The sequence below is a fragment of the Elephantulus edwardii genome, unplaced genomic scaffold (assembly GCF_000299155.1).
Source record: "Elephantulus edwardii isolate Elephantulus edwardi_28Jun2011 unplaced genomic scaffold, EleEdw1.0 scaffold00254, whole genome shotgun sequence".
Taxonomy (NCBI): Eukaryota; Metazoa; Chordata; class Mammalia; order Macroscelidea; family Macroscelididae; genus Elephantulus; species Elephantulus edwardii.
This window is the reverse complement of record NW_006400004.1, coordinates 2,914,941-2,930,046: the sequence shown is the minus strand read 5'-3', so window position 1 is coordinate 2,930,046 and position 15,106 is coordinate 2,914,941. Positions and strand designations below refer to the sequence as shown.

The window sequence follows — 15,106 nt, the reverse complement described above, 5'->3', positions numbered from 1 at the left end:
GGTCCTTGGAGAAGGACATCATGCTTGGGAGGGTGGAGGGACAGTGCAGGAGGGGAAGGGCCTCTATGAGGTGGATTGATTCAGTGACTGGGATCATCGGGATGGGAGTGTCAGAGTCAGTGAGATTGGCACAGGACAGAGCAGAGTTTAGGGCTGTTGTACATAGCTTCGTTATGAGTCGAAAGCGACTCGATGGCACATAACAACAACACAATTAAGTTTTGTAATTTAATGTTGTATCTTTCAACTTTTCTAAATTCACCTATTCATTTTGGTGATGTGTAGATTCTATTTAATTTTTATGCATAGATAAATATCTGTGTAATACCGAGAATAACACTGACAGGATTACTCCTTCCTTTCGATCACAAATATTAGATTTAATCACATTAGATGAAGAAGAGATTGAGGTTGTTAACAATTACAGCTTGCTTGGACCCACAACACTCTTAACACCAGCAGTCAAGGAATCAAAAGACGAATTTTACAGGGAAACTCTACTGTCATGGATCTCTTCAGGGTGCTGAAGAGCAACAATATCAGTCTAGATACAAAGTTGTTCTTAATCCAGGCCATGGTCTTTTCAATTACTTGTTACACTTTAGAGAGATGGACAATGACTAAGGATGATAGAAGAAGAATAGATGCCTCCAAGTTGTGGTGCTGAAGAAGAGTTCTTGAATGTACCATGGACTGCCAAGAAAACAAATGGAGAGGGTGAAGCCAAGTCTCTCCTTGGAGGCTAGCATTTTGAAGCTCTGCCTCACTTACTTTGGGCACGTTTCAAGGAGAGATTGGTCTTTGGAGAAGGACATGATGCTCAGAAGGGTGGACAGACAGCGCAGGAGAGGAAGACTCCAGAGGAGATGGATTGATACTGGGGCTTTGGGGGGTTGGTGTGTCGGAGTTAGTGAGACTGGCTCAGGACAGGGAAGGGTCAGAGCTGCTCTATTTAAAGTTGCTATACATTGTAGGTGACTCAATGGCACATAAAATCAATAACATACTATGACAGATTTGGAAGCAGGACTGGCATCCACTTCCTAAATAACATGTCTCCGGAAACTTTATGAACTTTGATAAATGTTGATAATTGTAGAGAAGCTTCAGGCCTTTTGTTCATAGGGTTGCTATGAGTCATGCTCAACTTGAAAGCAATCAACAACCACCACCACCACCTTATTCCACTGACATGAACATCCAGTACAATGATGAAGAGAAATGTTAAGAGCAATCATTTTATGTTCATTCTCATCTTAACAAGAAAGCAGTTTCCCCCCCATGAAATATGATGTTTGTTGAGGTATTTTGTCGATTACTTTTATTAGGTTCATGTTGTTGTTAGATGCTGTCTGTGATCATAAGATAGCTATGAACAATAGATCTGAACCTTGTTTTATCATGTACTATCCTCATAATTTCTGATAGAACACATTGTTGAAGTCACTATGTCAATCTCTATTGTTGAGGGGTTTTCTCTCTTTGTTGAACCTCCACCTTTCGAATTATGATATCTTTTTCCAAGGTCTGGCCCACCATTATAACATGCCCAATGTATAGGACACCAAGTGTCACCGTGATAGCCTCTAAGGAGCGCTATTGCTACACTTTCTAAAATATGTATTTGCTTTCTCTTTTTTTCAGCCCTTGGGATATGCAGTACTGTTCTCCAATATGACAACTCAACTTCCATCATCCTTACTCTTTGTTCAACTTTGAGATGCATAGAAATTTAAAAGACCATGGTTTTAATCACGTGTTCCTTAGTCTTTAAAATGGCATCATTGCTCTTAGTACCTTGGAGAGGTCCTTAAGAGCAGATTTTTCCTATGTAGCATATCTTTTGATTTCTTTTCCCCCTCCTTGATTGAATTTTTAATTTTCTCATAATTTGTAGTGGTGACTTTTTTAAAATTGTATTTTATTAATTTCAATGAACATTTACAGAGATTTTGGAGATTCATTCATTCATTGTTGCACTTTTCTCCCTGCCCAGCCCTCCCTCACCAGTTCACTCCTCTCTTTGAAAAGTGAAAGAAAAATTCCTTCAATAATTTGGTTTATTTTAATTGAGATTTTAAAGAAATTTATAGAGACTTTGGATTTCCATTCATTCTTTAATAGTGTTGATTGTGAATCCAAGTATAGTTAAGTCAGTGATAACTTCAATCTTTTTCTCGTCTATGATGATATTGCCTATTGGGTCAGTGGTGAGAATATTTGTTTTCTTGATAGGGAGATGTAATCCATTTTGAAGGCTGTAGTCTTTGATCTTCTCAAATAGCACCCTTAGTTTCCTTGGTTGATCAGCATCTATTAAGATGATCATGGTGAGCGTCCTAATATCCTGGCATACACTGGTGGGTACATCCAGGGCTGCAATGGTTAATTGACACAAGTCAACTACTACCCCATCGATTCCTGGGGTCTTATTTTTTGCTAATGCCTTCAATGTAGCTTCCACTTCCTCCTTCATTACCATTGGCTCCTGTTAATATAATACTTCCTGAAATTTTTCAGTGTCAATCAGTTCTTTTTGGTACAGTGATTTTCTGTATTCCCTCCATCTTCTTTTGATGGAGTCATTCAATATATTTTCAAATATATTGAAATATATTAAATATATTTCTGGGTCATTCAATATATTGCCCATAGCATCTTTTAATATTGAGACTCAAGGCTTAAATTTGTTTTCCAGTTCTCTTTTGAGGAATACAGAGCAAGTTCTTTGCTTTTTATTCTCCAATTACAACTCTGTACATTCTGTTTTAATACTTTGCTTTTTCTTCTTGAGCTGCCCTTTGAAATCTTTGTTCAACTCTTTTATTTCTTCATGATTTCCCTTTGTTTTGGCTTCTCGATACTCTAGTGGAATTATAACATCTGTTTCAATTTTTTCTTTCTCCTCTATCTTTATAATGACTTTTTGCTGTCTTTATGGTTGGTATTCTTGATATCATCCCACAACTCATCTAGTCTTTGATCATTGGTGTTAAATGCTTCAAATGATTCTTAAGATGATTTTGAAAATCTGATGGAATAGATTCAGGAAGACATCTGGCTGGCCAACAGATTGGGAGAAGTCCACATCTGTTCCCATTTCCAAGAAAGATGATCCAGTGGAATGTGGAAATATCAAATATTATATGAAAGCAAAATTCAGCTGAAGATCATTTAAGAATGGCTAGAACAGTACACAGATAGGAGCTGCCAGAAGCTCAAGCAGGGTTTAAAAGAGTCTTTGGCATCAGGGATATCACTTCTGGTGTTAGATGCATCCTGGCTGAAAGTAAAGTGTGCCAGAAGAATGTATATTTATACTTTATTGACTATACAAAGGCGTTTGACTAAGTAGATGGATCTTAACAAACTGTGGCCCACACTGAGAAGAATGGGAATCCCCAAGCACTTAATTGTGTTCATATGAAGGGAGCGCATCAAGGTTATATTCTCTCTCCATACTTATTCAATCTTTATGCTGAGCAAATTATTTGGGAAGCTGTACTCTGTGAAAGGAAATTTGGTATCACGGTTGGAAGGAGACTTATCAGTAATCTGCTTTATGCAGATAACATCACCTTGCTTGATGAAATTCAGAGGACTTGAAGCATTGTTGCAAAAGATCAAAGAATAATGCCTTCAATATGGGTTGCATCTCAATGTAAAAAAAATATTCTTACCACTAGGCTGGCTGATCAACATTGTGATAGATGGAGAAAAGACTGAAACTATCATCAACTTAATCTTACTGAGATCCACAGTTAAAACCCTTGGTTCCAGCAGCCAGCAAATAGGGACACATATTGAACTGAGAAAGTCTGCAGTTAGGGACCTCTCCAAGTCATTGAGGAGTAATGATGTCATTTTGAGGTCTAAGGTGCATCTGATTCAGGCCCTGTTCTTTCTGATCACTTACTATGTATCTGAGAGCTGGATGAAGAATAAGGATGGCAGAAGAATTTATGCCTTTGTGCTGTGGTGTTGCAGAAAAACACTGAACATCCCATGACCTTCCAAAAGAACAAACAGATATGTCTTCGAGAGGGTGCAGCTAGAACGTTCTTTGGAGGCAAGGATGAGGAAGCTTCATCTCCCATACTTTGGACATATTGCTAGCAGGAGCTATTTCTTAGAGAAGGACATGATTCTTGGAAAGGTGGAGGGTTGGTCAGAGAAAGGAAGTCCTTCACATGGTGATTGTCACAATGGGCTCTTGTATGCCTGGAAATGTGACGGTGACTCAGGATAGAACAGGGTTAAGATCTGTTGTTTATAGGATCTCTATGGGTCATATTTACATAGACAACACTTAACAACAACAACAACAACAACAACACTGAGATGATGAATCTCTGGTAGCCTAGTGGATAAGGAGTTATGTGCCCGTGACTCATAACAACCCAATCTACAATAGCTGTGATTCCTGCCCTATCCTGGACTAGTCTCACTGACCCTAACACACCTACTCCATTACTCCACTTACTATTTAATTCGGGGTCTTCCTCTCCTGCGCTGTCCCTCCATACTTTCAAGCATGATGCCCTTCTCCATGTGCCCAAAGTACGTGAGACAGAGCTTCCAAATCTTTGCCTCTAAGAAGAAACTTGATTCCACCCTCTTCAAGACATACTTGTTTGTTCTCTTGGCTCTCCATGGTATGTTCAAGACTCTTCTCTAGTAATACCACTCAAAGGCATCAATTCTTCTAGCATCGTTAGTCTTTGTCCAGCTCTTTGATGCATAACAAGTAATTGCAAAGACCATGACCTGCATCAGGTACATCTTAGTCTCTAGACTGACATCATTGCTCTTTAATACTTTAGAGAGGTCTCTGACAGCACACATCCCTAATGCAATTTGTCTTTTGATTTCCTGACTGCTAGTGCCAAGTGTTGATTGTGGAGCCAAGTGAGTTTTAATCGTTACCAACTTCAGTCTCTTCTCCACCTATTATGTTGCTGCCAATTGGCCCACTGGTAAAAATCTGTCTTCTTGATGTTGAGCTTTAATCCATATGAAAGACTACAGTCCTTGACCTTCTGTAGCAGATGCTTCAAGTCCTTCTCAGTTTCAGCAAGCGAGATTGTGTTGCCTGCATAATGTGAGTTTTGATGAGTCTTCCTTCATTCCTGATGCCACATTTTTTTCTCATAAAGACCAGCTTCCCGAATGATCTGTTCCACAGAAAGATTGAAAAGATAGACAGACAGGAGGCATCTTTGACACACTCTTTTCCTGATTTTGAACCATGCAGTGTTTTCTCACTCTGTCTTGAGGACTGCTGTAATAGCCCTTTCTTAGTAGTATCTACAGAATGTATAGGAAATGCTGGTGGCTTAGTGGTATGGAGTTGTACTGCCAAATCAAATGAAAGCATTTAGAAGCCCTCACTGCTCCAAAGTAGAAAGATGGACAGTCTCTTTGCCTGTAATTTACTGTCTCTGAAAATCCAGTTAGAGGGTCAGCTATGAGTCATTTAGACTCAATGTTACATAGCAATGACAACAGAATCTATAGTGATATCATCTTTCTCTCTTTACCTGATAGTGCTACTTTTTGCTTTCTTTCTCTTTCCCTTTCAAGGAAGAATGAGGGTCAGTCCTCTTCCGTGTAATTTAAAGCCTCAAAATAAAACTGATTGGTCAGTTATGAGCATATTTGCATTCAATGGCAATGAATTTAGATGTTTTCTTAAATTTAGGTATTTATGATGGTCTAGACCCTACGCAATCATGCTTCTGACCCAAACACCATGTCTCCTTATTAGTTTGAATTCTACAGTGTTTTCCTGGAGGAAGATGGGCAATCTTTCCCCGTGATATGTCCAGCCTCAGAAAACTTTGGAAAAATTTTGGCAGTTGGTTGGTTCTGACTCAACACACTGGTGTATGAGTTTCAAGTTCAATTTTAATGACCTTTTTCTATTGTTTTTCATTTCAGTGCTTTCTCCTATACATTTAATTGATTGTTTTATTTATTTTTAATTCAATTTTTCCTTTTTATGGTGGAAATTGTCACTTATTTCTACTATTTGTGTTAATTTTATAAATATTCTCTTTAAGGACAATTTTATTGGCATCACATGTGTTTTGTTATGTTTTCCATTTCATTTGGTTAAACATTTTCAAATTTTCCTTTTGGTTATTTATTTTTTTTTGATCCAGAGACTATTTAAGATTGTGTAATTTATTTCTTTTAACATTTAGATTTTCATTTTAAATTCCTAGTTAGCTACATTATGGCCAGATAATAATACTCTCACCTCAATTATTGATATGGATCAATTCAAAAAACTAAGTTATTATATGAAAATTGGCAGTATGTGAAAATTATGACACATCAGATCACATAATGAGAATGACTGCATTATTTTATAACTGTCAAGTTACATCATTACATAACTGCCAAACCGCTGTGTATTAGAGAACTCTGGTGTCCTAGTAGTAAAAAACATGTTGCAATTTCCGAGATTCTCAGTTTGAATGCACCAGGTACTTTATGGTAAAAGGGTAGACAGGTTCCTTCTAAGTGGTTAACTGCTTCTGAGAACCTGCTGGAGGGTCAGCTATGAGTCAGTTCTGACTCAGTGGCACACAACAGTGGCAAATACTGAGAATCAAGACACAGCAAAGCTGACACATAATTTTTTTACATTTTTTTATTATACTAGTTTATAAAATCCAAGTACATTGTTTTCAGATCAGATACTTCCAGTTTCCCTCATCCCCTCTCACATTTTACAACCCCATGATTAATCCACCCCTTCACCCTCTGCACATCCTCATCCTTCTGCTTCCATTCCCCCAGCACCCCTTGGATCCTTATACTCACTCTACAATAATGGTTTTATACAGTATTTGTCCTTGTGGGACTGGGTCAGTTCACTCAGCATAATGCTCTCCAGTCCCTCCCAAACTAGATAATAATTTATAAAATCATTGTTTCTGCATACTGTATAGTATTTCATTGTATGAATGTAGCATAATTTCTTAATCCATTCATTTATGGTTGGATATCTGGGCTGTTTCCATGTTCTTGTGATGGTCAATGATGCTGCTATAAACATTGGTGTACAAGTCTCCATTTGTGCCTCAGTTCTCATTTTCTCAGGATATATTGCAAGCAGTGGAATAGCTGGGCCATATGGAATTTCTATGTTCACCTTTTTTGAGAATGTGCCAAACTACCTTCCAGAATGATTGTACCATTTTACATTCCCACAAACAATGTGTAAGAATTCCTATCTCACTACATCCTCTCCAACATTTAATACTTGCTATCCTGTTAAACTTTGCACTGTTACTGGAGTTAGATGGTAGCTCATTGTGGTTTTGATTTGCATCTTTTTTTATTACTAGTGATTTTGAACATTATTTCATGTGTCTGTTTGCCATTCGAATATCTTCCTTTGTGAAAATTCTTTTCATGTCTTTTGCCCATTTAGTAATTGTGTTATCAATTTTTTTTCTTGTGGAGGCTCAGGAGTGTTCTGTAAACTTTCATTGTGAGACTCTTTTTGAGATGGTTTTACCAAATACTTGTTCCCAGTCATTAGGTTTTCTTTTCACCCTGTTGGAAAAAAGATTTTGATGCACACAGGGATTTAACCTTTAAAAGGTCCCATTCATCAATTTTATCCTCTTTAGATTGTGCATTTCTGGTTGTATTTGACAGTCTCTTTATACCTTGGATTAGCGCTTCTAAGCTTGATCCCAGTTTGTCTCTTATGAACTTTGTGGCTTTGAGCTTTACTCCCAGGTCTCTGATCCACCTTGAGTTGATTTTTGTGTATGGTGTGAGATATGGGTCCTATTTCAGTTTTATACAGATGGAAGTCCTGTTTTGCCAGCACCGTTTGTTTAAGAGGTTATCTTTTCCCCATTTGATAGTTTTGATTTCCTTGTTGAATATCCATTGACCATAGATGCCTGGGTCTGTTTCTGGGTTCTCAATTCTGTTCCATTGATCTATGTGCCTGTCATTGACACCCAATCCTAACCCTTACTGCCACCAGCATTACTCTCATTTTGGCATTTCAGTGTCCAGTACTGCCAGACATACATAGATAATATAAACAATAATATATTTTAAACTATCTTTTATACATAGTTTGTCAGATGAGAGAGTTGAAATTGATTTTTTTGATTTGTTGAGACTTGTTTTGGGGAACTCTGTAGTGTAGTTGGGAAGGATTTACACAGCCAAAGCTTTTCCAAATCTCCCAGCTTCTCTGCTGGAAAAGAGGCATATCTTCTCTCATATGATGTATAGCTTCTGAAAATCCATTTGAGGGTCAGCTATGAGTCATTTCCGACTCAATGGCAATGAGTTAATTAGTTTAGAGACTTATTTTATGGCTCAGTATATGGTCTTCCTTGGAATGTGCTCCATGAACAATTGAATATAAATGCATTCTGAGTGCTTTAAAAACATGAAGGTTAAATTGGGCATTTATGATGTTTAAATATTCTATATCCTTTTTACTGATATGAACTATTTTATTATGACTATAGAAAGGGTAAGAGCCACATGGGGTTGGCTGTATCTAAATTTTACCACTTACTTTTACTATGTTGTAAATAAACTATCAGTGGCATTATACAAAATAAGAATTCCAGAACAAGAGTTTTACTCATTTGGAGTCTGTACATGGATCAGCTTGTTCAAACCTTGCAAGGAGATAGTTCACAGTTCAAAATTGGAAAAAATATGCTGAAGTATTGTTTCCTTTCACATTAAATATTCAGTCTATATTATCAAGAAATGATTTCATAAATTAAACTATCTGGTAGCATCAGGATCAGAAGAGATTGTATTAACAACCTGAAATATGCACATGACAATCTTGCGTGCTTATAAAAAATGAAGGTGACTTGAAACTCATGTGGATCAAAGTAAAAGACCACAGCCTTCAGTATGAGGTATTCCTGAACACAAAGAAGACATAAAATCCTTTCAAGTGGTCTAAGAAACAATATCATGATGTATGGAGAAGAAAATGAAGCTTTCAGTTACTTTATTTTATTTTGTTTTAATCAACAATCAGTGCCCAGGAAAACAGCATCCAATAAATAAGTGATATATTGCATCAAGCAATTCTATGGGAAAAGACTAACCTTAGATAAGTGGTGATGGTAAGAAGATTTTGTAACACATGCTTATCGGTTTAGTATATATGTAACCATTTCCCCTTTCTCATGGGCACTTAAGTTGTTTACTTTTGTTTGTTTTTGAGTTATTGGAAACAATGAAAGTCTATTACAATGCTATTTAGGAATAATTATTGAGAAAATTAATAAGAAGTAATGCAGAAAGCATTACTTCATTGACATTAAAAAGAACCTAAACAAAGCTATTTTTTCCTTAAAAATGTTAACATAATGAGTGACATTGGAGAAGTTTAAGTAGAATAGTAGGTTTGAAAATTCCTGGCACGCATGAGGAGGATAAGTGTGTATGTGATTAAGTGTTAATATATGCAAAGCAGTGAAAATTGAGTGGAAAAATTCAATGCCTCCTTTCTCTCTTGCTCAGAGAAAGCTTTCTGGACCCACTTGAATTAGCATTTCACATTCTCTTTTCTCTTAACCCAAAGAATTCAGTGTTTGTAAAAAATTAAGCTCTGATATAGGAGATGAAGACCTCTTAATAAGTGAAATGAAGGGAAAAGGAGAAAGAGAAAAAAGAGATTTGAGAAATAATGAGAAAACTCCACTTAGAGTTTTATTAGAAGCTTTTTCTCTATTTTTATTTGGTTAAAACTTTGTTCTGAGTTACTTTTTGGCTAATATCTCCTGAAATGATAGTTTCCCTTTAGCACTCCAATAAAGTTTATTAAAAATGAACATCCTTACAAATAATATTATTTTTTATCTTACAAATTCATGATTGGCTCCACAGAAGAAAGGTGAGCAATCATCTCTCCTGTCAGCTATGAATTTATTCCAACAATTTTTGGCTTTCTTGGCAAAAGAGATTTGAAAGAATGAAGGGTATAGTTTATATCATATAAAATATTTCTATTAAGGAAAATAAGTAGCTTTTGTGGCATGGTCTATAAAGAGTTGCTTTGCTGATCCAAAGGCCATACCTCTCTGATGATTTGGATCTACCAGCAGTTTAGTGGGGAGAAAGATGGGAGATCTCCTCCTATGCCTCTGAAACTCAATGATCAGTCAGCTATGAGACAGCTATGGCTTGATGGCAAATGAGATTGAATTTTGGTTTTTAAAAAATTTATTAAGAAATATATCTGTTGTTGACTAGTGAGTAAGTAACCTCTGGAAATTTGCACTGTGTTTATGGAAGGTGCATTTTTTATAAGCATACCAAGTTTATGTAGCATATTTTCTGTGAGACAAAACTTCTTGTGGGAAGAATCATTGGAGAAGCTCAGCAGCAATCTGACTATGGAACACACCATCAATTAATTACTCCTGCGCAAGTTCAAAGTGAAACTGACAAAGATAAAAACAAATACACAAGAACCAAAATGCGACCTTGATTCTATCTCACCTGAATTAAAAAATCATATTAAGGTGATTTGGTTTAAGTTTTGGGGTGTTGATCACCAGTGATTAAAGATCAGAGCAGCTATGGAATGAAATAAAGATAGTATTCATGAAAAAGATAATGAAAAGGCCATTACAAAGAGAGGAGTGAAAGAAAAACCAAAATGGATTTCAGAAGAAATAATGGGAGTTTCAATTTGAGTGTTTGGTGGGATATTTTTGGAGAATGGTAAGTTAGGTAGGTAAAAATACAGGCCAAGTATCGAATAAGAAAATGTGCTTGTAATCAGTGGAATGACAGTAAAAGTAGTAGAAAAGCCTCCAGAGTATTAAATTAAAAATGGAAAATACAAAGTACTAGACACGGAGATTTAGACATATTCAATATTACATGATTATCCTTTAGTAGATGCGATGTCTGTTGGAAGACAAACAGTATATCGTTAAGAAGACATGCAAAATCAATGAAACAAATGACAATTTCTTTAGGGTCAATAAGTTTTACTATTTTCCTTGTATGTAATTGACTTAATGCTTGCATGTGTGTTGATGCACTTTTATTTTCTAAATAGGTTCTTCTTCTGCCTTATAGATTCATCTTTAATAGTTGATTCATTACTATGTTTCAAACTATGCTGTGCTTAATAATTAATGATAGTGTTCTCTGGGCTTTAACCTTAAATTGATGCAGTAATGAAAATAATCGTTATCTCTAATTATGTTAATTTAGTACTAATAAATATACCATCAACTTATATATATTATTGCAAGAGTTTTGATATAGTAAAATTGAGAGGTTTTATTAACATTTTCACATGTTTCCCAGCTCGCATCAACATTGTAATTGTTTTAAATTCACAATTTGATAAGAACAAATTAATTCATCAGGACATGAGTTTGTGTATACAGCTTTCATACATAAATTTGATTTCCCAACTAAATTGACCTATTGAATTGCCTGCTTCATTAATTGAATAGTTGATATTTTAGAGGTAAAAAAAATTTCCAAGAAGCTTTGATTGGTTCTCTTTTCATGATCTGTACTTCAAAGAGGAATGTTCCTTGCTTGACTACACCTAGGAGAAGAGGGGTGGTGAAAAATGGGACAAATAATAGCAAGCTATGCTTTAAAAAGAACCGGAAAGAGAAAGTAAAGCAGTCACAGTCTAGAAAGGAAATTTGACCTTTTTGCTTTTACATTGTTTCTGTGAAACCTGGTGATGATGCAAGTTTTAGTGAGCTACTTATTTATTATAAATAGTGCTAATATTTTTCATTTGTTGTTTTGTATTTTTAAACACGCTATTTGGGAAAGAGCCTACATATGTTTGGTCATGTATGTACCTTTTTTCATTCTTGATTTACTTTTCAGTATAAAATGTAGAATGATTCTGGGGGAAAATGGCTTTTCTATTTCAGTTTTTAAAGTGAGAGCTACTAAAGTGTAAGATTGAGTTGGTAAAATATTACTCATAGTTAAGCATCTATATTTGGTTAATGTTGGGCAGGAATCCAGAAAGATATCCAACATCAAATGTTCTGATTCTATACTTTCACGTATTCTGTATTGATTTTCATGCTAAGGAGAATTTATATTTTATTTTATTGAGTAAAAACACCCAAAAGGGAACATAATCTTAAGCACTAGATTATACACAAATCTTTGTTTGTAATTGTTATTGATTCTACACTTTAAATGTAACCTTCACTTTAGGAAGAGTATTGTACTATTCAAACACTGTTTGACTTTAAACTGTTGCTGTTGTTACATGCCATCAAATCAGAAACAACTCACAGCTCCCATTCCAGCAGGTTTTGAGAGGCTGTAAATCTCATAGGAGGACAGTTTCTATCTTTTCCATATGGAATAGTTGGTGGATTTGATCTGCAGACTTTTGGATTGGCAGCATAGCTCTTTACCACTAGGCCACCAGAATCTCCTAATGTCATACCCTGGAAAGAGAAATATTGTATTCCTAGCCTCTGGAAAGAGAAACAGTAGTAAGATAAACTTATAGAAATCTCTGTTTTTCTTTTTAATAAGAGGTATTGAGAGTTAAATTTAGAATGCTTTCCCCATTGGACAAAACCAATGATTGATGTTTAGTTTGATATAATAGTTGGTAACTTAATCTGTGTTTGGAGTTATTAATAGAGATCCTGGCAACAGAATAGTTCCACGTTTGGTCTAGATATTAAAAATAAGTGGGGTCATACAATACTCAAACTTTTAATTTCCTTTTATCATTGTTTCATCATGATATGCCATCAAGTCTCCTATGACCCATGGCAACCTTAAGTACAACAGTTCTGAACCCTACTCTATCCTGAGCCAGCCTTATTGCATCTGACACACCAACCCCCATTAGCCCAGTCACTGAGTCACTGTATAGATGTATATGATGCTTTATCAGTTGATAGACATTTGGGTTATCTTTCCTTGGATTCTGACGACTATGAATAAACAACCTTTGTGTACATCTTTTTCTCTGGACATACTTTCTCTTCTCCTAGGCCTATAAGTCAAATTGTTTAATCATAGGATTACTTTAAACTTAGTTTTTGAGAAAATGTCATATTGTTTTTCAAAAAAGCAGTGTTGTCTTATATCATCATCAGAAATAGCTGCCTTCTTTTGTGGGTATAATTTATTTTTTATTAATGTACATTGTATGGTTCAAAATTGGGAAGGGCGTACGCCCGGGATGTGTCCTGGCTCCGTACCTTTTCAACCTGTATGCAGAACAGATCATCCAGGAGGCTGGGCTCTATGAGGAGAAATGCGGCATCAGGATTGGTGGAAGAACTATCAACAATCTGCGTTATGCAGATGACACAACCCTGCTTGCTGAAACTGAGGAGGACCTAAAGCGCTTGCTGCAGAGGGTCAAGGACTGCAACCTTCAATATGGATTGAGGCTCAATGTCAAGAAGACAAAGATTCTCACCACTGGACCAATTGGCAGCGTCAGGATGAATGGTGAAGAGATTGAGATTGTTCACAGCTTTAGTCTGCTTGACTCCACAATCAACACTCTTGGCACCACCAGCCAAGAAATTAAAAGACGTATTGTGATGGGAAAGTTTGCTCTTAAGGACCTCTCTAAAGTACTGAAGAGCAACAGTGTGTCTCTGGAGACTAAGGTGTGTCTGGTACAGGCCATGGTCTTTGCAATCACTTGTTATATGTCAGAGAGCTGGACAATGACCAGGGAGGATAGAAGGAGAATTGATGCTTTTGATCTTTGGTGTTGGAGAAGAGTGCTGAGGGTACCATGGACTGCTAAGAGAACAAACAGATTCATCCTAGAGAGGGTTAAACCAGGCTGCTCCTTGGAGGCAAGGATTCTGAGACTTCGTCTGACATACTTTGGTCATGTTGTAAGGAGGGACCGGTCTTTGGAGAAGGACATCATGCTTGGGAGGGTGCTTTTGTTCTGTGGGTTGTCTTTTTACTTTCTTTCTAATTTCTTGATGTCTTTCAAAATACAAAAAATTTGAGCTTTGATGAAGCCTTGTTTAGTTTACTTTGATTTCTTGTGCTTTGTTGTCGCACTGAAATCCATGATAAATGGATTAATCCATGGTAGTCAAGATTTACTTCTTTGTATCCTATTAGGTTTTTTATAGTCTTCTTCCTTACCATTCTCAGACTCCATTTTTATTTAATTCTTATGGTGCTCGAGAAGAGTACTGAACATATCATGGACTGCCAAGAGAACAAACAATATGTCCTTTATAGGGTGAAACCAGTTGTCTCATTGGAAGCAAGGATTTTGAAGCTCTGTCACATATACTTTGGACATGTCACCAGGAGGGCCCGTCCTTGGAGAAAAACATCATACTTAGAAGGGTAGAGGGTCAGCACAGAAAAGTTGTACCCTGGATGACATAGATTACCCTGGTCACTGTGGCAGGGGGTCAGGTGTGCCTGAGATGGTGAGGCTGGCTCAGGATAGGGCACTGTTCAGAGCAATTGTTCATATGGTCACTATGAATTGTAGTGACTCAGTGGCACATGACAACAGCAACAACATATGATATGAAGAAGGGACTGTTGAATTGATTCCTACTTTTGGCAATTCTATAGAATGTCCTCATAAGGTTTCCCAGGCTGTCATTTAATGTAGAAACAAATTGATAGATCTTTCTTAACTTTCTGGCAGTTCTCTGGTGATGGATTATTATAGTAATTTTTTAATAGTCTTCTTCAAGATTTTACATGTGTGTGTTATTAATGATATTGTTCAATATTTTCCACAGCCTGGTGGATTACTTCTCTTTAGATTGAACACTAATAAAGATCTTTTCTGGTCAGTTAGCTAAGTAGGTACCTTACAAACTTCTTGGCATAAGCTAGTGAGCATGTCCAGGGCTGTGTCAGTTTACTCAAATATATCAGTTGATACGCCATCATTCCCTGGAACTTTATTTTTTTGTCAGTGCCTTCAGTGCATAAACTAATGCCTTTATTACTATTTTGGTTTGATCATATGTTACATCCTGAAATGGTTCAATGTCAGCCGATCGTTTTGGAAGTGTGGCTGTTTATATTCTCTCCATCTTCTCTTGATACTTCTGCATCATTCAAGATT

The 15,106-nt window shown here is 36.4% G+C and overlaps 1 protein-coding gene across 1 annotated transcript in view; it reads left to right on the top strand.

Moving 5' to 3' along the window:
- The window catches only part of ADAMTS6 (ADAM metallopeptidase with thrombospondin type 1 motif, 6), a 509,355-nt gene that overhangs the window by 72,383 nt on the left and 421,866 nt on the right, over positions 1 to 15,106 (top strand). The gene's annotated exons all lie outside the window — the stretch shown is intronic.